This window comes from Bison bison, unplaced genomic scaffold (genome assembly GCF_000754665.1).
Source record: "Bison bison bison isolate TAMUID 2011002044 unplaced genomic scaffold, Bison_UMD1.0 scf7180017864373, whole genome shotgun sequence".
NCBI classification, from domain to species: Eukaryota; Metazoa; Chordata; class Mammalia; order Artiodactyla; family Bovidae; genus Bison; species Bison bison.
In genome coordinates this window covers 2,013,476-2,034,740 of record NW_011494945.1, presented here as the reverse complement: position 1 = coordinate 2,034,740, position 21,265 = coordinate 2,013,476, and positions in this window count along the sequence as shown.

The window sequence follows — 21,265 nt, the reverse complement described above, 5'->3', positions numbered from 1 at the left end:
AGTAACCCTGAGTAGTCAAAAATACTATGTAGCCAACTATATTGCTAGGTCTGTTTTTTTTTTAACAGCTGGAGTTTATTAAGATGCTTACTTTGATTTTAATCATTGCCTAAAACACTTTGGGTGGTATCGATGAAGTGGTGGATTTTCCACCAAATGATTAAGTGAAATTTGACATATATCTTTTCATCCAAAGTTTTGTACATCACATTGTTTTCTAATGGAGAAATGTTAATATGGCTTTTTGTATTACTAAAATAGCTTTGAGATTAAGGAAAAATAAATAACTTCTTGTACAGTTCAGTATTGTCTATTAAATCTGTATTGGCAGTGTGTATAATGGCATTTGCTATGGTTATAAAATAATTCCTCTGGATTATAATAATTATTTGATCCAATTCCTATTGCTTGTAAAATAAAGTTTTAACAGTTGATATAATCAAGCTTGCTAAAATAGGATTTTTTACAGATTTAACTATAAAATGCAAGTTTTAGAGAAAAATTTTACATCTTCAGTGTTGATGGTAAGTATAACTTATTCAGTTTAAGGAATTTAGAAGGTATGCTTGACATCATACGTAGGATATAAAATTAAATCCATTGAAAGTGAGTTACAATGCTCACAAGTCAAAAACTTTAATGATAGAACTTAATGTATTTGAGAAACAATGTAATTTATTTACATTTCCCCCTCATGGATATAAACAATAAACTTTTGCAATTAAGGTTAAGGATTTGGAGGAAGGGTTCCTTTTTGCTTTTCTATATATCAGGTAGATCCAACTGGGAGGGGCATGTAGTTGAACATAGCCCAGTTAGCTTTGAAAATTAAAAAATTGGTTAAGTAACAGGGCTATTAGCTTTTATCTTTCCTTTAATTATTCACTTCCCCCTGTCCACTTTCCAGCTATATGAAAGAGCTTAAACCATGGTATAGCAAACAGAAATTTTAAAATGCTTTCAGTCTGTAAATGTGCCGGTCCCTGTTGGGGATTCAAGTTCTAGCACTCCTTTAAATTACACCCAACAATGCTATTTTAAAAATGGAAAATAAATACTTCTAAAAGGTGTGAATGCTAACCATATTTTATGTTCCTAAAAAAGTGATAAATTCTTGATCTTCAAATACTATCTGTGGTTTTTCCTCTCAACTCATCAACATTTTTAAAAACAAACCAAAACACATATCCCACCATAGGATCTAGCAGCTGCGTGTACATAAAATAATCACTTTAAAATTTTTAGAAACCCTAATAATCTCAGTTCTAGTGTTTTGGTGAAATTAGAACATAAGACTTCTTAGTACTACTAGTAAGTGAGAAGTGAGAGTATATTTGTCAACTACTCTTATTCTCTCGGGAAAGATGAAAGGCAATAGGATTACTCATCACTTGGAATTTCAATAAATATAACATTTCAGTTGAATTTGTTAGCATTACAGATTGTCTTCCCAACAAATGGCAAGTGTCTCTTAGGTTTGAAATATGTGTTATGGACTGGATAAAGTGCTAGAATTCTGTCCCTGGGTAGATTAGTGGGGATGCAGAAAGAGAAGGGATTTGTGATGAATTATAAATTGGAAGTCTAAGAAAGACTCAAAGCAAGTCTTAATTCAGATGATACATACCTGCATTTGGGAAAGCACCAACCAATAAAATATAATTCTAGCCACAATGTCATTTTAAACTTTTTTAGTAACCATAATTTTAAATAAGAAACATTAAATTATTTTAATAATTACATATCCAAAATATTTGCACTTGTAATCAATAAAAAAATTACTTAGTTGACTTGTTTTTTCCTTAATAACACTTTGAAATTCAGTGATTTAGACTGACATCTCAGTTTGGACCATTCATTCCAAGTGTACATAAAAATCACTTTATGGCCACATGTGGCTGCCATATTGGAGGGCTCATGTCTGGAGAATTAGGGTATGAGAGTCAATGATTAGAAATGTTTGGCTACAGACTATTTGCAAAGTGTAGCTTTGTAATTAATTGCATGAGCTTCAAGGGCTTAGCTTTTACATCAACACTGAAGTTTTTTCTAGATTTCAAACCATTTTAAGCAGTTAACATGGCTTCCCAGGTGGTATTCATGGTAAAGAACCTGCCTGCCAATGCAGGAGACATAAGAGATGTGGGTTTGATCCCTGGGTCAGGAAGATCCCCTGGAGGAGGAAATGGCAACCCACTCTGGTACTCTTGCCTGGAGAATCCTACGGACAGAGGAGCCTGGCAGGCTGCAGTCCATAGGATTGCAGAGCCAGACACAACTGAAGTGACTTAGCTCACATGCACATGGCATTGATATTACAAATGAACATGGTGAGATTTTGAAAGGCCTTGTTATCAGCTGAATCATCCCTGCAAAATTCATGTTGAATATGACTTAGAATGTGACTTATTAGAGACAGAATCTTAAAGAGGTGATTAAGTTCAAATAAGGGTGTCAGGGTCATCCCTAATTTAATGTGACTGATGTCTTTATAAGAAGAAAAAAAATTGGACATGCAGAGAGATACCCAGAACACATGTGTTTAGAGAAAAAGCATGTGAGGACACAGGAAAAAAGTGGCCATTTGCAAAACAAGGAGATTTGCAGATCTCCTTCAGAAGACTCCAGACCTGTCAGCACCTTGATTTTGGACTTCTAGTCTCCAGAACTTGAGAAAATAAATGTCTACTGTTAAAGCCAACCCAGTCTACTATTTGTTATTGCAGCCCTAGCAAACTCCAGGGTAAGAATGGAAAGGCTGTCTGTCCTTAGGTCAGGATGTAAAGAATTCTACATGATTACTTTTTCTCTTCCTTCAAAGAAAGACTGGTTTCTAGCTTGAGGTTTTTATTATTAATATTACCCTAGAAAAAAGAAATGATAGTTTAAAAATTAGAAAAATAGATATCTCTATCTTAAATCTTTATTAATGAGTTGATAGGAAGTATCTCTTTTGACATTCTGGAGTGCGAAGTCAAGTGGGCCTTAAGAAGTACTGCTGTTAATAAAGCTAGTAGATGTGATGAAATTCCAGCAGAACTATTCAAATTCCTAAAGGATGATGCCATCAAGGTTTTACGTTCATTATGTCAGCAAATCTGGAAGACCCAGCAGTGGTCACAGGACTGGAAAAGGCCGACCTTCACCCCAATTCCCAAGAAGGGTAGTACCAAAGAATGTGCTAGCCATCGGACAATCGCACACATCTCCATGCTAGAAAAGTCATGCTTAAAATTTTCCATGCTAGGCTTCAGCATGACATGAATCAAGATGTCCAACCTGGGTTTAGAAAAGGAAGAGGAACTAGAGATCAAATTGCCAACATTCGCTGGATTATAGAGAAAGTAAGGGAATTTCTGAAAAACATCTATCTTTGTTTTATCGACTACGCTAAAGCCTTTGACTACGTGCATCATGACTCTTAGGGTGATGGGAATACCAGACCATCTTACCTGTCTCCTGAGAAACCTGTATGCAGGTCAAGGAACAACAGTTAGAACCCCGTATGGAACAACTGATTGGTTCAAGATCGAGAAAGGAGTATGACAGGGCTGTCTGCTGTCACTCTGTTTGTTTAACCTATATGCTGAGCACATCACGAGACATACCAGGCTGGACAAGTTTCAAGCTGGAATCAAGATAGGCGGGAAAAACATCAACAACCTTAGATATGCAGATGATCCCACTCTAATGGCAGAAAGCAAAGAAGTACTAAATAGCCTCTTGATGAGGGTGAAGGAGGAGAGTGAAAGAGCCAGCTTAAAACTAAATATTAAAAAAAACTAAGATCATGACATCCGGCCCCATTACTGCATGGCAAATAGAAGGGGAAAAGGTGGAAGCAGTGACAGATTTCCTCTTCTTGGGCTCCAAAATCACTGTGGATGGTGACTGCAGCCATGAAATCAGAAGATGATTGCCTCTTAGCAGGAAAGTGATGACAAATCTAGGCAGTGTGTTGAAAAACAGAGATGTTACTTTGCCGACAAAGGTCTGTGTATTCAAGGCTATGGTCTTCCCAGCTGCCACGTACAGTTTTGAGAGCTGGACCATAAAGAAGGCAGAATGCCAAAGAATTGATGCCATCAAACCGTGGTGCTGGAAAGGACTCCTGAGTGTCCCTTGGACAGCAAGATCAAACCAGTCAATCTTAAGGGATATGAATCCTGAATGTTCACTGGAAGGACTGATGCTGAAGTTGAAGCTCCAGTATTTTGGTCACCTGATGTGAACGGACGACTCATTGGAAAAGTCCTTGATTATGGGAAAGATTGAGGGCAGAAGGATAAGAGGGCGTCAGAGGATGTGCTGGCTGGACGGCATCACCAATGCAATGAACATGAACTTGGGCAAACTCTGGGAGATGGCAAGGGACAGGGAGGCCTGGCGTGCTGCAGTTCATGGGGTCACAAAGAGTCAGACACTAATCGACTGAACAACAACAGGAACAATCTCTAAAACACAAATAGTTAAAAAAAAAGAAAAAGACATTGTCTAGGGACTTCCCTGGTGGTTCAGTTGTTGGGAATCATGCCAATGCAGGGGACATGGATTCAATCTCCAGTCTAGAAATATTCCACATGCCAGAACTAAGCCCATGGGCTACTGATACTGAATCCATGCTTTACAGCCTGTGAGCCATAACTACTGAGCCTGTGTTCTGCAGCAAGAGAAGCCAACACAAGGAGAACCCTGTGCACAGCAACAAGAGAACAGCACCCACTCGCCACAACTATAGGGAAAGCCTGTACACAGCAGCAAAGACCCTGTGCAGCCATAAATAAATAACTAAAATTTTAAAATATTGTCACCCATAAATAAATAAAATTAAAAATATTGTCAGCCATAATAAAAAAATGTCTAAAAATACTATGTAATGTTATGTCTGAATTTATCCATCACTGTTTATTTTCCTTGCAATTTATTTGTGCAAGAAACTGAGTTGTTTGTCCTATAATTTCCACAGTGTGAATTTTGCCAACCCTACTTCTTGTTGTCATTTAACATATTCCTTCATCTTTTCTGTATTTTCTGTATTTCTTGTATTTTCTATAAATTGATCAATAGATCAAGAGGCTTGATCAGATTCAGGTTCAAAGGACTACGTCATAGGCAATGGTGTGTATGTCTATCAGAAGGCAACCTGACTTTTTGTGATTTTTGAAGTAATTTATCTTTGCTTAAATCCATTAACTAATTTAGAGTGATAAAATGGCATTATTCTTATTGAGTTTCCTTTTTATATGATTTGAGCAGCTAATTATATAAAAAGAAACTTTCCTTCGTCAACCATTTGGTTGTCCTGAGGCACATTTGTTTATGGAAAGGCAGAATAAGTGTTTGATTTCTTCCCTCTAATTACTGATTTTCAGAATAAAGCTTTGGTTCCCTAATATCCTCCAAAGATGACCAATGATAGTATTTTTTGTTTAGTATCATTATACATTCATAGAATTAAACTTATTTGATATAAACAATGTAAATGATGCTCCAATGGACTCATGGTAGATTATCTTTTAAAGTTATAGAACCAATAAATGAAATCAGTTTAAATTTTATTAAGATACTGGGGAATGTGCTTAAAAAATAAACATAACTCGATATTTACTTTACTCAAACTAAATGAATTTACATATTTAAGTGTTGGAACATCCCTTACTAAATTTTAGTTGAGGTGTCATGTCAAGAAGGCTTCTGTTTATACAATTTCAAAGAAACGGGAGACAGTGCAGTCTTTTTTTCTTTTACCCAATAATTACTGCTGAGTAATCAGTTTAAATGTCGTCAAAATCTATCAACTTAACACCTTACTCCACGTAGTAAGAACAATGTCTGGCATGAGGAGACTCAGCAGTCACTAGTGATAGAGACATACATGTTAGCACTCGATGAAGTGGTACACTAAATAGAACATATTGCCCAGTAGGCATCACTAATTTCCCTGGCAAAATACTAGAACTTCTGTGATGGAGTATGGGTCAATGATACTGCAATTTTTAAAGAAAAAGTATACTCACTGTAGAGCCCAGAGGCTCTTATGGCAAGATTAATTGGTTGCTTTTATAAAGAAGTTTGAGAAAGTTGAATTTAAGTGACCATAAAGTAATATTCTCTTTTAAACAAACTACAGCCTAGAGCTACTTATTTTAGTGCTTTTTAGAAATTGGCAAGCACTGGACGAGGCAATAGATAATTTAAAATATATAACATTTTTATAGATTAGAGAACACAGTGAAACGATAAAGAAAAAAAGCATATGGACTTGGTCAGGTCATGTTATAAAATATTGATTTTTAACTAGAAAAATTAATTATCTTAACAATGTTATTTTCCTTCCATCTCTGGGACACTATATAGTTCTAGTATTGAAATACACTAGTACAAATAAATGTCTGATTTTCTTTTTATCGTATATGTCTCAATATTTTAAAAATGTAAACTATTGGTAGATATTTTGGAATGAGAATAAAAAATTTTTAATTAGAATTTTAAAAACTATATTGGTACATACCTTCTAAATTTAAAATTCCATTTGATCCAAAAATGAAATGTATGAGCACTCCAATGATGTATTTATTTAAAACAAACACGGAACTTCTCTGGTGGTCCAGTGGTTAAGGCTCAGCACTTCTTGTACCGGGGGTGTGAGTCTGAGCCCTGATTGGGGAACTTAAGATCCCACATACTGTACCATGTGGCCAAAAAAAAAAAAGACATTAAAATAAACAAAAAATATACTAGCATTTGTTTTATTTTCAAGACTATAGTGAAAGTTGTTATTCATCTCTCTTGAGAAAATCTACATTTTTCAACATTCTTATATAGAACATAATGATTCTTCATGCTTATTAATGTTTAGTGGGCAAAGAACCAGTACAATTAATTTAAAAAATACAGTCACAGTAATAGAAAGTGAATAGTTCCTATGAAACATTTCTGCCATAAGTTAAAACACAGAATAAACGTATGTAATGAGAAAATGAAGAGTTTTGATACTTTTCTGTTTAGATCAAGAAGACTCATTAAAACTAGCTGTTTGTAAAGCATGTGCTCTGTTACTTAGTCATGTCCAACTCTTTGCGGCCCCACAGACTGTAGCCCACCAGGGTCCTCTGTCCAGGCAAGAATATTGGAGTGGGTTGCCACATTCTACTCCAAAAAGCATGCTTCCTCATAAAGCATGCTTCCTCCCTAATTTCTTATTGACCTGTATACCAATTTTGTTACCAAAACTATATTTACAAGTTATATATATATAATTAATACAGAAATTTATGTATGTATACTAAATTAATATAGCAAGCATACAAATATTTTATAAATCTATCTCTCTCTCTATATATATATATATATATAAAATCAGGCATAAATCTGAATGTGCTCACTACTATTAATATTAAAAATTTTTTTTAAAATTTCCCCTCTAGTTTTAATTTTTCACCTCTTTCATTTGCTACCTGAAGTCTTTGGAATATACTATCATATCTTCTGAATCCTTAAAATTATAGAGTAGAAAACAATGATGGAATGAGGTTTAAGATTTGGTTAAAGGAAGTTTTTTTTGGATCAGAAGTTGATTTCTCTGAAAATTCTTTGTATGAGAATCTTTAATTTGGTTTTAACCACTGATTAGTCTTTTATAACAGGCAGGTATAATAACCATCATACAAATGTGGCCCACAATAAAGAAGAAATGGGCAGAATAAAGATTACTGACTTTTCTTACTTTTGTGTTCTTTAGGTCCTATTCTTCGTGATCAATGTGGTCAAATTGTGTTATTTTATTTAGAAAATAAAGTTAATTTATTGATATTTTATATTAATTTGTTTAGTAAATAATGTTATTGTGTAAAAAAGTCTAAGAATGAAGCAGTATTAGGCATTTAGGTGCTGAAGTCACATGAAAACTTTTTACAATATCAAATAATATATTATTTTTCTGAGCCTCACTGTTCTTGTGTGTAAAATTGAGAATAAAAAGAATGTCAGTAGGAAGGAATGCATCAACTCTAATGTCTGGCATTTAGGAGGCATTCATCAGTGTTCACTGTTATTATATATCTGAATTTTTGGTTTAATATTGAATACCTCAGATGCACTCTGCTGGTGCACTGCAACTCTTTGCAACATGTTTTAGGATGCCCAAGATAAAGATATTAAAACAAAAGGAGAGTTTTCTACTTAAGTATTTATCTCATACTTCATTTCTTATTTTAGTAAACATTTGTTAAACACCTACTGTGGTCTAGTGAAAGGACTGGGATCTGGGAACGTATGAGTGAATATACTGCATGCTTCAAATCTGTTCTGGTGGGAAAGTCACTCATCTTAAAAACAATACCAACACTACTACTACCAATCCATAATATGATTTCTCCTAAGTCAAACATTCAATGACCTTATAGTCTTAATCACATAGACATTAAAACAAATTGAATATTATTTAAAAAACTATTTGATGTATCTTTTAAGTTTATATGTTGTCTATGTTTATATTTTTAATTTTACTAAATAAAAGCATTTGTCACTCACTTGTGTCTGACTCTTTGTGACCCCATGAACTATAGCCCACCAGACTCCTCTGTATGGGGAATTCTCCAGACAAGAATGCTGGAGTGGGTTGCCATTTCCTTCTCCAGGGGATCTTCCCGACCCAGTGATTGAAGCCAGGTCTCCCGCGCTGCAGGAAGACTCTACCAACTGAGTCACCAGGGAAACCTCAAACATAAAATATAGAAGATGCATGTTCATTTATCTATTATCAGATCATAAACCACCTGAAAACTCAGTGGTATATAGCAACAATAATCTAAATTTTTTCTTTTCCAATAGCTTTTTTGCTATATAATGGATAAATAATAAATCATCTATTTTTAAAGAGCAAAATTTTATATACACAAATATATACACACCTGTGAAACTCTTACTATGTCCATGATGCCTATGATTCTGTGGGTCAGGGATTAGAGCCAGCACAGCAGGGACAGCTTGAGAGTCTGATACATGACGTTTGTGGCCACAGCTGGGGTTGCTTGAATAGCTGGGAGCTGCTGGGATGGCTAGACTGAGGCCATATGTCTGGGATCTTCATTTTTCTTCTTGGCATGTTTGCTGGGATTAGGAGGCCTAACATGGCTCCTTGACTACTGGTCTTGGTGCCCAGGTTGGGATGGCTGGGCCAGCAAAGACTTAGCACGTAGTCTTCACCCATGGCTGTGTCAGTATAGTCAGGCTTCACGCACAGCAGCTAACTCCTCCCTGAGGTGAAGATTCAAGATACGCTCCAAGAGACAGGGTGTAAAAGCGGCCAGTCTTTTACAGCCTTGTCTCAGAAACTGGCACAACTCACTTCTGCTATTCTGTTTCGGTTAAAAGAGTCACAGAGTGTATCCAGACTCTAGGAAAAAAGGACATGGACACAACTTCTTAGTGGGAGGAGTGTCAAAGCAATTTTAGCCATCTTAAAGCACTAAATACCTGTTACAGATGCGATATTCCTGAGTAAAAGATGACTCCAAATTGAGGTCATGAACAATTTCTTGTGGATGGTAAGAGCAGTGGTAGGGGAAGAAGGTGGAAGTAATGTCAGAATTTCCATCAACTCCTCAGTTTTCACTGCTCTTTATTAAGCAGTGTCCTTCAAAGAACCTGGAGTTATGCCTTGATATATTATAAATGGATATAAACACAAAAGTCATATAGTAAGCACCATTACTGTATATTATAGAAAATTATACCATTTAATGATATATTTTAGCCACATTAATTAATGATATAATTAGCCACATTTAATTAGTTATAACCCAGGTTCAGTCCCTGGGTGGGGACGATCCTCTGGAGGAGGGAATGTCAGTCCACTCCAGTATTCTTGCCTGGAGACTTCCACAGACAGAGAAGCCTGGTGGGCTACAGTCCATGGGGTCACACAGTCAGACACAACTGAGTGACTAACATTTTCCCCACTTTTATTGATATATTAGCCACATCAATGATCAAGATTCCAAAATCAGCAGGACATAATTCAGTAACACCATCTGAAATAGATACATCAGATTCTATTAGGTTGGTGCAAATGTAATTGTGATTTCAGAACGTGAGTTTTAAATCATTATAACTAGGCTCAAACACGTCTTTATTAATCAAAATAGGAACCATTATAATCAACACATTTTTTTGCCCATGAGAAATGGGTTGGTTTATTCTTGTAGTGTAAAATTCTGTACTTTGGGATTCGACAAACTCTAAATATTTTCTGCCTCCTGCCGGTTGTGGAAGCATTTTCCTTGCAAAAAGTTATTGAGATCCTTGAAGAATTTTTTGATGCAAGTTTGGTTTTGGGAAGTGCTTTGAGGCTTCTTCTCTGTCTAACCACTGAGCTGGTTGTTGGTGGTTGAATATAAAATCCACTTTTCATTGTATGTCATAAAACAATCAAGAAATGGTTTGTTGCTATTGCATAGAATAAGAGAAAATGACACTTCAAAATGATGATTTTTAAAATTTTTGTCAGCTCATGATGCACCCACTTATCGAGCTTTTTCACCTTTCCACTTTGCTTCAAATGCTGAATAACCATAGAATGGTTGAGGTTGAGTTCTTCGGCAATTTCTCATGTAGTTCTAAGAGGATCAGCTTCAATGAGCCTCTCAGTTGATCGTTGTCAGCTTCCTATGGTCAGCTACTATGCTTCTCATCTTCAAGGCTCTCATCTCCTTTGCAAAACTTCTTAAACCATTACTGCATTGTACATTCATTAGCAGTTCCTGGGCCAAATGTGTTGTTGATGTTGCGAGTTGTCTCCACTGCTTTATGACCCATTTTGAACTCAAATAAGAAAATTGCTTGAATTTGCTTTTTGTCTAATATTATTTCCCTAGACTAAAATAAATATAAAATACATAGCAAGTAATAAGTCATTAGCAAAAAAAAAAATAGAGAAATGCACATTAAAATATATTTAAGAATGTATTCCAATATCAAACGTCAAAGTTCACCAAAACCACAATTATTTTTGCAGCCTAACATTTGTTATTTTCCTAGGGCATTACCCTATTGGGAATCTACTAAACTTCATAAGAATTCCACTTTTTTTTTCACTTGGCTCAGACAGAGGTGGAGGGTGAGGGGTGGGGAGTATTGAAGCTTGACAAACGGATCTGTTGTATTTTAACAAACTTTACTGGAAATAATTTCAAATAGGCAACTTCATAGTTTCTGAATAAATTATTGTTGTTTAGTCACTAAATCATGTCTGACTCTTCAGGACCCCGTGGACTGCAGCCCACCACCCAGGCTCCTCTGTCCATGGGATTTCTCAAGCAAGAAAACTTCACTGGGTTGTCATTTCCTTCTCCAGGTTGATTTTCCAGACCCAAGGATGGAATCCATGTCTCCTGCACTCAGGGAGTCTCCTGCATTGCAGGCAGATTCTTTATCACTGAGCCACCTGGGAAGCCCTTCTGAATAAATACAATCTGCTATAGGGATAGCCATGTCATCAAGTCATCAAAGATAAAGATATATCTTTATTACATGTTCAACCACTATGTGAAGTATGTACAACTAACACAAAAAGCAGCAAAAATAATAATAATAAAGTAAACCTCTAAGGAGAATGTTTTTATTGTAGTCTTTTGAGAAACACAAGGAAAAGACAGTATATAACACAGCTTACCCATGGAAGAGAGGTACTTGATTCATTTAAGGGGAATTAAGTAAATGCATTCATCATTATTTGGCCATACTTGGAAAGAAAGAACTACTCTTGTTATCCTTTTGGGTTCCCTTCAACCACAGCTCATCACAGTGATATCAGTGGTTTCTCAAATTTCTCATTATATCTTCATTCCTAAAACATTTCCTCTTCTGACCAAAACACACAGGAATGAAAATAAAGAAGAAAGAATATTTTTGAATGCACATGTGCTTGCATACATTATCATATCAGAGCAATTACAAGGAACCATTAAAAATGTTAATCACTTGGAAGTCTAGAGTGGAGACCAGGTGGTAAAAAGTTTTGATAATTAGGTAAATTTGAAGGTGATTTCCAGACTTCTATTAGAGGTCTGTATCTGGACTTCCCTGGTGGTGCAGTGGATAAGAATCCACCTGCCAATTCATAGGATACAGGTTCAGTACATGATCTGGGAAGATCCCACACGCTACCGAGCAACTAAGCCCGTGCACCACAATTACTGAGCCCTTGCTTTACAGCCTATGAGCCACAACTATTGAGCCCATGTACCTAGAGCCTGTGCTCTGCAACAAAAGAAGCCTCGGCAATGAGCAGCCCATGCACCACAACTAGAGAGTAGCCCCTGCTCGCCACAACTAGAGACAACCCGTGCAAAGCAATGAAGACCTAGTGCTGCCAAAAATACATAAATCTAAATAAATATTTTTTTTTTAAAGAGGTCTGTGTGCAAGGTAATAAGACTTTGGCATTTGAGGCATTGAGTTAATAATCAGCATTAAGAGAAAGAGCAGTTATACCTAATAGATAGGAAATACAGTCAGCCCTCCTGTATCTGTGGGTTTCATATCCTCAGATTCAACCAACCACAGAGAGAAAATACTCAGAAAAAAATTCCAGGAAGTTACAAAAAGCAAAACTCGAATTGGCCTTATAGTCAACTATTTACGTAGTGTTTACATTACGTAAGTAACATAGAGATAAGTATACGGGAGGATGTGAGTAAGTTATAGGCCAATATTGTGCCATTTTATATAAGGGACTTAAGGATCTGAGGGATTTTGGTTTCTTTAGTGGTCCTGGAACCTATCACAAAGGACATGGAGCAACACTGTATATCCAGATAAAAATGAGACTGAAGTATTTCTACATCACTGAGACTTGAGTCCTAGAGTTTCCAATGTGCTTGTTAACAGTCTTATGGACTCTACGGGAGAGGGAGAGGGTGGGAAGATTTGGGAGAATGGCATTGAAACATGTAAAATATCATGTATGAAACGAGTTGCCAGTCCAGGTTCGATGCATGATACTGGACGCTTGGGGCTAGTGCACTGGGACGACCCAGAGGGATGGTATTGGGAGGGAGGAGGGAGGAGGGTTCAGGATGGGGAACACATGTATACCTGTGGCGGATTCATTTTGATATTTGGCAAAACTAATACAATTATGTAAAGTTTAAAAATAAAATAAAAATTAAAAAAAAAAAAAAACATAGCATCCAGGTACGTCCTTGGCAGTCCAGTGGTTAAGACTTGACTTTCCAATGCAGGGCGTGCAGGCACAATCCTTTGTTGGGGAGCTAAGATGCCACATGCCTCAGGGCCATAAACCACAGAAGCAATATTGTAACAAATTCAATAAATTCTTTAAAAAAAAATGCATTGTTTAAAATAATTTTCTTTTAAGTAGCATATTTGTTCTCTCTCAACAAACTCTGCCCAGATAATGTCAACAAGAGTGGTTTTATCTGTGGAACTAGGGCTGGATGAAAATTTCTTTCATATGGTTATCAGTACTTACCAACAGTCTCTTATAGATGAGCCATTGTGCTAGGCATTCAGGACATGTCCATAAAGAGTCAAGGTTCTTGCCCTTGAGGAAATCAAGAGGTATAAGGAAGACTTGTAAATAGATTAGGAAATACAACAGAAAGCCAACTGGAAAACAAATTTAGATTCATGCTTTAGAAAAGATTTAAATGAAATAAACAATTAAAACGAAAATATGAAGAGGAATCCAAGGTACAATTTCAAACTCTTAGAATGGGAAAGACCCCATTCTGATGATTTGACCCATAAAAACAAAAAGCTATACATAGCAAGAGGTACTCTAAGCAAAGTCAAAAGAAAGAGGACAAATTGGGGAGAAAATATTTACAGCTTATATTATAAATAAAGGATTAAATTCCCTGAAGACTTTTTATAAATTAAAAAAAATCCTAATATAATCTGAGCAAAGGACATGGACCTTTCACTTAACAGAAAATATAATGGCTCTGAAATATATTAAAATATATTCAACTTCACTTAGAACTACAAATTAAAATGATATCATTTCCTATCTATTAGATTAGCAAAAATCAAAAAATCTGATAACACAGTGTTATTTAGAGTTATGGGAGAATTTTCAAGTATTATTGCTACCGAGTCCAAGCTTGTACTACTTGCTGCATGACAGGCTAATCAATCGAGAGACAGGTTGCTGGAGCAAGGAATAATGACTTTATTTAGAAGCCAGTAGACTGAGAAGATGGTAGACAAGAATTCCAAAGAACTTTCTTCCCAGAGTTAGAGTTCAGGCTTCTTTTATACTAAAAGTGAAAGTTTTAGTTGCTCAGTCATGTCCAACTGTTTGCCACCTCATGGACTGCAGTCCACCAATCTGCTCTGTCCACAGAATTCTCCAGGCAAGAATACTGGAGTGGTTTGCCATTCCCTTCTCCAGGGGATCTTCCCAACCCAAGGATCAATCCTGGGTCTCCCACACTGTAGGCAGATTCTTTACCATCTGAGCCAAAGGGAGTAGGCAAAGTCCTGGTTCTGGTCAGACTCTGGAGGGGATACGCTAGTTTCATCTTTACAACAGCCAGTCCCAGGTGAGCCTGGTCAGGATATTTGTTGTGAGCTACACAAAGGCATTTTAGCTTAATGTTCATTATTAGAGGGGCAGGTTTCCCAAAGAAGGGTCACCATGTATGTATAATTTGAGCTTAACAGCAGCATCCCCTTAGTGATTAACTTGTAACAGAATACAAAGTTTCTTTACTATTACATTTTTGATAGTAGTGTAAGTCAGCAAAATCTCTGATAACAATTTATAATATCCATCAAAACTATAGACACATACTTCCTTGTATCCAGAAATTCTACTTCTAGAAATTCATCCCACAATTATATCCATACATGTAAAATGACACATATACATTATTATTAATTGTAGCATTGTTTGTAGTAGCAAAAAGGTAACAAGAGTAGAAACAACCTGAATGTCCATCAGTAAAAGTTGAGTAAAGTAGGGGTATATATATATGATGGAATACTTGGCTTTGGGGTTATTTATTGCTATTCACAAACCACCCTAAAACATAGTGGCTTAAAACAATAATAATTATTGATTTCTTCTCAAAATTCGACGGGTGACTATGCTTAGCTGGGGAAGTTCTGTTCTATGTGATATGAGCTGGGGTTGCAGTCATCTGGAGACTCAATGAGGCTGTATTGTCCAAAATGGCTCATTCAGATGGCTGGCAGTTGGTGCTGGTTGTTGGGCTGAAAGTAAGCTGAGACTGTTGATCATAGTGTACTAGCATTAGCTCTTCTCCATGTGTCCTCTCCTTATGGCTTGGGCTTCTTCCAGCAAGATGGCTCACTTCCAAGAGGGAGTGTGGCCAGAGCATAAAGCTGTAGCTCTCTTTAAGGGTCAGCCTTAGAAATTATCACTTCTAACTCATTCTATTGACAAAATGAGTGATAAGGACAGGCCAGATTCAAAGCAAGGGAAATAGACTCTTTCTCTTAAGTAAAAGTATGGCAAAGAACTTGTGGCCATCTTTAATCTACCAAAAAGAAAAAAAGTAATACTTTATATACTGATCTGATAATTTCCGGTATGCACTGTTAATTAATGGGTATATAACTGTGTATATAATATGATAGTACTGTCAATACAAAAAGTGTGGATGAGGAGAATACTTAATTGTTTACATGCACCCAGGAGCGTCTTTAGAGAATACACAAGAAACTGGGTAGCTAGACCCAGAGGAAGAATGTTCAGTGATTTCTCTTTTTACCTTTTGAATGTTTCATAATATGAAGGTAGTATTTATTTTAAAATGTTAAACTATAAAAATGATAACATAGTAATTATTACAGGCTACATTTCCTAAAGATACGTAATGAAACAATCAATAGTCAATTTGGAAAGAAATGGAAAATTTTATTTAAGCCAACCTGAGGATTATAACCCAGGAAACAGTCTTTCTGATAGCTCAAAGGACTATTCCAAAAAGGTAAGGGGAGAGGCCAGTATGTTCGTGATTTTAGAGAAGGGGCACATGTACGTAATCAATCACACATCTTGCTCCTTGTGAGGAATAGGTATCTTAGTTAATAACTTTAGAGTTTTTCTACATACAGGAAGATGCAAGACACTGAGTTCACAAAGTTTTCTCCTGCAAACCTCTGACTATCTGAGGGCCGGTTCTGTCAGTTTTCCCAGAGCACAACGTGCTCAGATCTTCACCCTGAATTCATTTCCGGGTGTATTATATGTCAGCATCTGTAGTGGATAATGACTTGATTCTTATAGAACTTGATAGTGGGCAAAATTCTTATAATCCCCCCTTTTCAGCCTTAACTTAAATGAGGATTTGGGAGGCATTTCATGACCAACTTGTCCCACGTTGCTCATTCCCAGGTCAGCTAAGGGGTTCACTGACAGGTAATGTGCTATTACTGAACTAGGTCTTGTTAACAGTAGCCAAAAGCCTTTGGACTATTTGTCTTAACTTATTATGTCTGTTATGGTTCAGGAAATGTTTCTCTTTTGTTGCTTCTTCCCATATCTCAAGTTTTACTAACACAGCCATTGATCTCATAAAATTATACATTTGGTCAATCATTTCAAGTCATCTAATCATCATTAATTTTATCAGCAGCTCAGTCACACATCTGGTAGTACAAGAAACAATAATTTCATAAATAAGCAGAATATAAGTAATATAGCAAGTAACATTAATAAGGATATAAGTAATAGGTTAAGCTAAGAACTTCTGTTAGGTAAGGCCTAATATCTCCCCAGGTCATCTGACCTAGTCTGTTCTCTAGCAGTTGCTATCTTTAAGCAAAATAATATTTTGGCATTGTACATAAAATTCACCAAAAGTATCTACATGCACGGGCTTCCCAGGTGATACTAGTGGTAAAGAACCCACCTGCCAATGCAGGAGATATGAGATGTGGGTCTGATCCCTGGGTCAGGAATACCTCCTGGAGGAGGGCATGGCAACCATTCCAGTATTCTTGCCTGGAGAATCCCATGGACAGAGGAGCCTGGTGGGCTGCAATCTATGGGGTGGCAAAGAGTAGGACACGACTGAAGTGACTTAGCATACACGCATGCATGTGCATACACAAGGCAAGTAGTAGGTCATTATGACCCTTTATAGGAGTGAGAAAAGAAGGTCACCTTTTAAGGAGTGGCAGGGCTGGCACCAGGAGGAGAAAATTTGATCTTCATGGTTGAGCAAGCATCTCTGCCACTGGACAGATCCAGGTTATGCATAATACAGATGCCCGATGGCAACCCAGTCCAGTATTCTTGCCTGAAGAATCCCATGGACAGAGGAGCCTGGCTGGATACAGTCCATGGGGTCACAAAGAGTCAGACACTACTGAGTGACTGAGATGATGCATCCTAGAAGGGAGGAAGGAGGTCCAAAGGGCCAGATGTTTCAACTTTTCCTGTCTTGCCTTAAAATATGAATTGTTATCTCATTAGGTATATTTAATAGACAGTAGGAAATTTAAGATATATTCCTAAAAATCCATCGTTTTTATAGGATTTATATTCATAACATTATTGGAGCTCAGAAAACAGAACTGACAATTTGTACTGAGAGAGAATGATTCAGAGTAGCTTTTATGCTAGGGCTTGAAGGGTGAAAAGCCTGAAAATATTGGTAAATTATAGTGAGAAGAAATCGAGATGGGTCAATCCTAATGGTTTCTGTTTTTTATGTGAAAGAGGAGGCAAGGTCATCCCTTGAATATGAGTTTTTCAGGATAAGAGGGAAGGCTTAGACAGAATGAAAAAGTTTGGCAGCATTTCTATAGGAAATGAGTAAGAGAAGCAAGAACAAGAAGACGAGCCAGGTCAAAAAATATCTGCGCTTGCAATCCTGCCATCAACAGCAATGAGATTTTTCTCCACTGACTCAGATACAGAGAAAACAAATAATGAACTGATCCACAGTTGACAATGGACAGGACAGGTATGGGAGAAAGTTAAAAGAATGTGGAAGGACCCTAGTATGAGGGGTATAAAAGTGATGGGCCCTGCAATCCTAGACAGGAATTCAGTAGAAATGGGAGACAATGAGAAATGAGCAGATGGAGAGGACCCAGAATGGGAATAAGGGCAGGGAAGTTAGACAAGGAGAAGACAACTTGATTCTTGGTTTGAAGTCAAAGATTTCAAACACAGGATGATTCTGGGTGCAGGTACAATCCAAGGAATGACTGACTGGGGTTCGGCTTCTAGTGTTGGTTATTAGAAATGTATTGCCGAGGTTTTATTTGACTGATAAGCGTAAATTGGGTAAGTCCACTCATAACACTCAGGCATGGGTCAAATGACTGTATTTTTTATATTCAACTCTAAACACATGGTTTAACAACAGCTCCTCCTTTTTGGCGACTTGTTAGTATATTTACATGAAAAGACAGCATAATATACTACCTACACAGTATTCTGGCACCATGTTAGAAAACCTGGGAATCATAATTTATGTAGACACTACAGATATAACTTTTAAAGTTGACAAATGATGATGGAAGAAAGCTAAGCACTTTCAAACATGTTTAAAATGCAAAATTTTGAGTTAAACTGTAAAAACTTCTTGAGAGAAGAGACCCTTTTATTAACTCAGTGTACTCTGATACTCCTTTTGAAACTTTGCTCCCCTCAAGCTCTACCAATGTGTAGAACTATATGGGTCAGTAGTAAGAGATAAATAGTACTTCTTGTTTAAGTTACTGGTTGGTAATTTTATTTGTATCTTTTGGGGAAATGGATCCCAGCTACAATAATACCCACTACTCTCCCCACACCCCAGAAAGATGGGTGTATTCTTTCTTGTTCTATGTCTAAAGAACAAGGCTACTTCCCTGATCAAATTCCAAATTTCTTAGGAAAACAGAAGCTGCAACTAAACCACACCAGTAACTTCCACTCACATGTCAGTTTAAAAACAAGTTGGGAAAGGTCAGCCTATTCAACTTCCTTCTATTGTTGAGTTCACCCAGTTCCTGATTATATTACAGTGTGGTGGTGATTTTTAGAGGCGATTCCTTTATCTGTTTCAGCTTTCTAAGCAACATAAATTAGCCAGGAGAGTTCTTTTCATCCTGAATCCTATATGTCTTGGGAAAAGATTGTCTGTGATAAAAGCCATGATCTCCAGTGGCCTTTGCAAGAAAGTCTGTGGCACTTAAGTGGAAACACGTTCAAGAATGGGGCCTAGGAAAGCTCACCAGTGACACAAAGAGGCCACTGGTGTGCAGTGACTTTCAATTCAAAGGGCAAAGACACTCCTGGGCAGTTTAAACACTAACAGTTAGACTTACTGAAAATAGGGTTTTAGCTTGCAAACTATGGCTCCCGTTTGTTTAGGCTTTTATCATTTTGAAGTCATTAGCTTCGCCCCAATTATCTGAAAATATACATTTGTCCCATGTAATGGTTGAATAAGAATGACGTATAGAAAATTGTTTCTGAGGAAGTTTTTTAGCCTATCGTATGAAAAATTCAGAATACTATATTTTGTTTATATTGTGATTTTATCGACTTTCTTTTTTACTTTTCGACTACCAATTCTAGTCTGTTTTCTATGCAATCTCTATATTTTAGTTCCCTTAAAAATTCTGCACGGACAATATCTCAGAGTTAAAGTGAAATTCAATGTATTCAACACGAAAAAGGAATATCAAAGGCACCATCTGCAAAACAGACAATCAAAAAAAAAAAAAACAGGTGGAAGAAGTCTGGGAGGAGCCAGAGCCAGGCTAGGCACGCTTAGAGCATCATTTTTTTCACTGATGAGTGTGTACTGTTAGCAAGCTTGTAATAACACTATAATAAACCTGTAATAACATTGCTTACCAGAAGTGTTCCGAAGGCAATAAGTTACATGCATCATCAGTGTTTAGAAATTTGGCTACCAAATAAGTAAGCTCAAAGCGGGGATGGGGAGTGGGGACTGGTGGTTAAGAGCAAGGTTCTGCTCTGCTGAATTCTAATGATGTGACCTTGGGTAACCTACTTAGCCTCTTCAGGTTTTTCACCTATAAAATAACAATAATGGAATTACCTCTTAGGGTTGTTGTGAGGATTAAATGAGGTAATAACATATGTAATAGAACAATATCACAAACAGTGCCTGGTACGGAGCAAGCACTGAGATATCATGGGGAATTCTCTACTCAGTTTTTAAGTTAGGTTTGGTTTCCAGGAGAGTCCTTAAAATGGTGAAAGTTTTTTTTTTTTTTTAAATATCCTTTTCTAGAGGTGAAAAAAATAAGACCAAAGAATCTTTAATGCTGTGAAAGGATATTGAAAGAGGAGAGTCATCATTAAGTATTTTGCTTATACCAGTAAGGAAACAGGTTTAATTTATAGCGGGAAACGCTAGGCTTCAAGTTTGTAGACTTCCTGCACATTGAACTGTAAGATCTTGCTGAATTGGAAATTACAAAGCAAAGCTACCTGATGTCATTTAACAAGGTATTAATAAACTTTGAAGCTTCTCTGTGTCCTTCTAATTGGATATGGAGTGTAGCGATTTGACATAAACATATTACTATCTATAGGAAAAGAACTGGATTCTGACACTATTAGGGCTGCTTAACAGGGAGAATCAGTTCATCAAGGGAGTTCTATCAGCAATTCAGCACCTAAGCTCCCTTGATTAGATTCCAAGACCAATGATAAAGATAGGTTTGCTTTAGAGCAAAGTGTCTATAGTGATGTTTAAGGCCCAACTGTATTCCATTCAAATTACAGTGGAAAGCAACAGTGTTAAACACCTAATAATCCATTTAATTTGTTAGCAATCTCAGTTTAAATCATTGTGTAGAAGACCTCCGTGGCAAGCTATTTTTATTATGTATTTTTGGGTTTTGTGAAATCTGTAAAGTTTTAAAACACTAAAATTTTTAATATTTACCATTTCATTCTTTTACAGAAAATAGTACAAAACTTAAAACTATTTTCTAAACCAAATTTAGTCCAGAACATATGTTTGAAAGCATTGTTTTTAAAAAAAATGATATTTTAAAAAGTAAATGTGAAGAAAATCTAGAGAAAAGTTGGAATACCACCTTGTCATAATGATTAAATTTTAGCTCAAAGGGATTGAAATATGATTTAATTTGCTCACCTATCTTCCTGTTACAGACAGACCGCTTTGTTGTTCAGTTACGATGTGAACAGTCTCCTTGAAATTGTATGACACTTGTATACAGACTTGTATGGCCATAGTAGTGCCCTGGTGACAGATGAGAAAACAGAGGT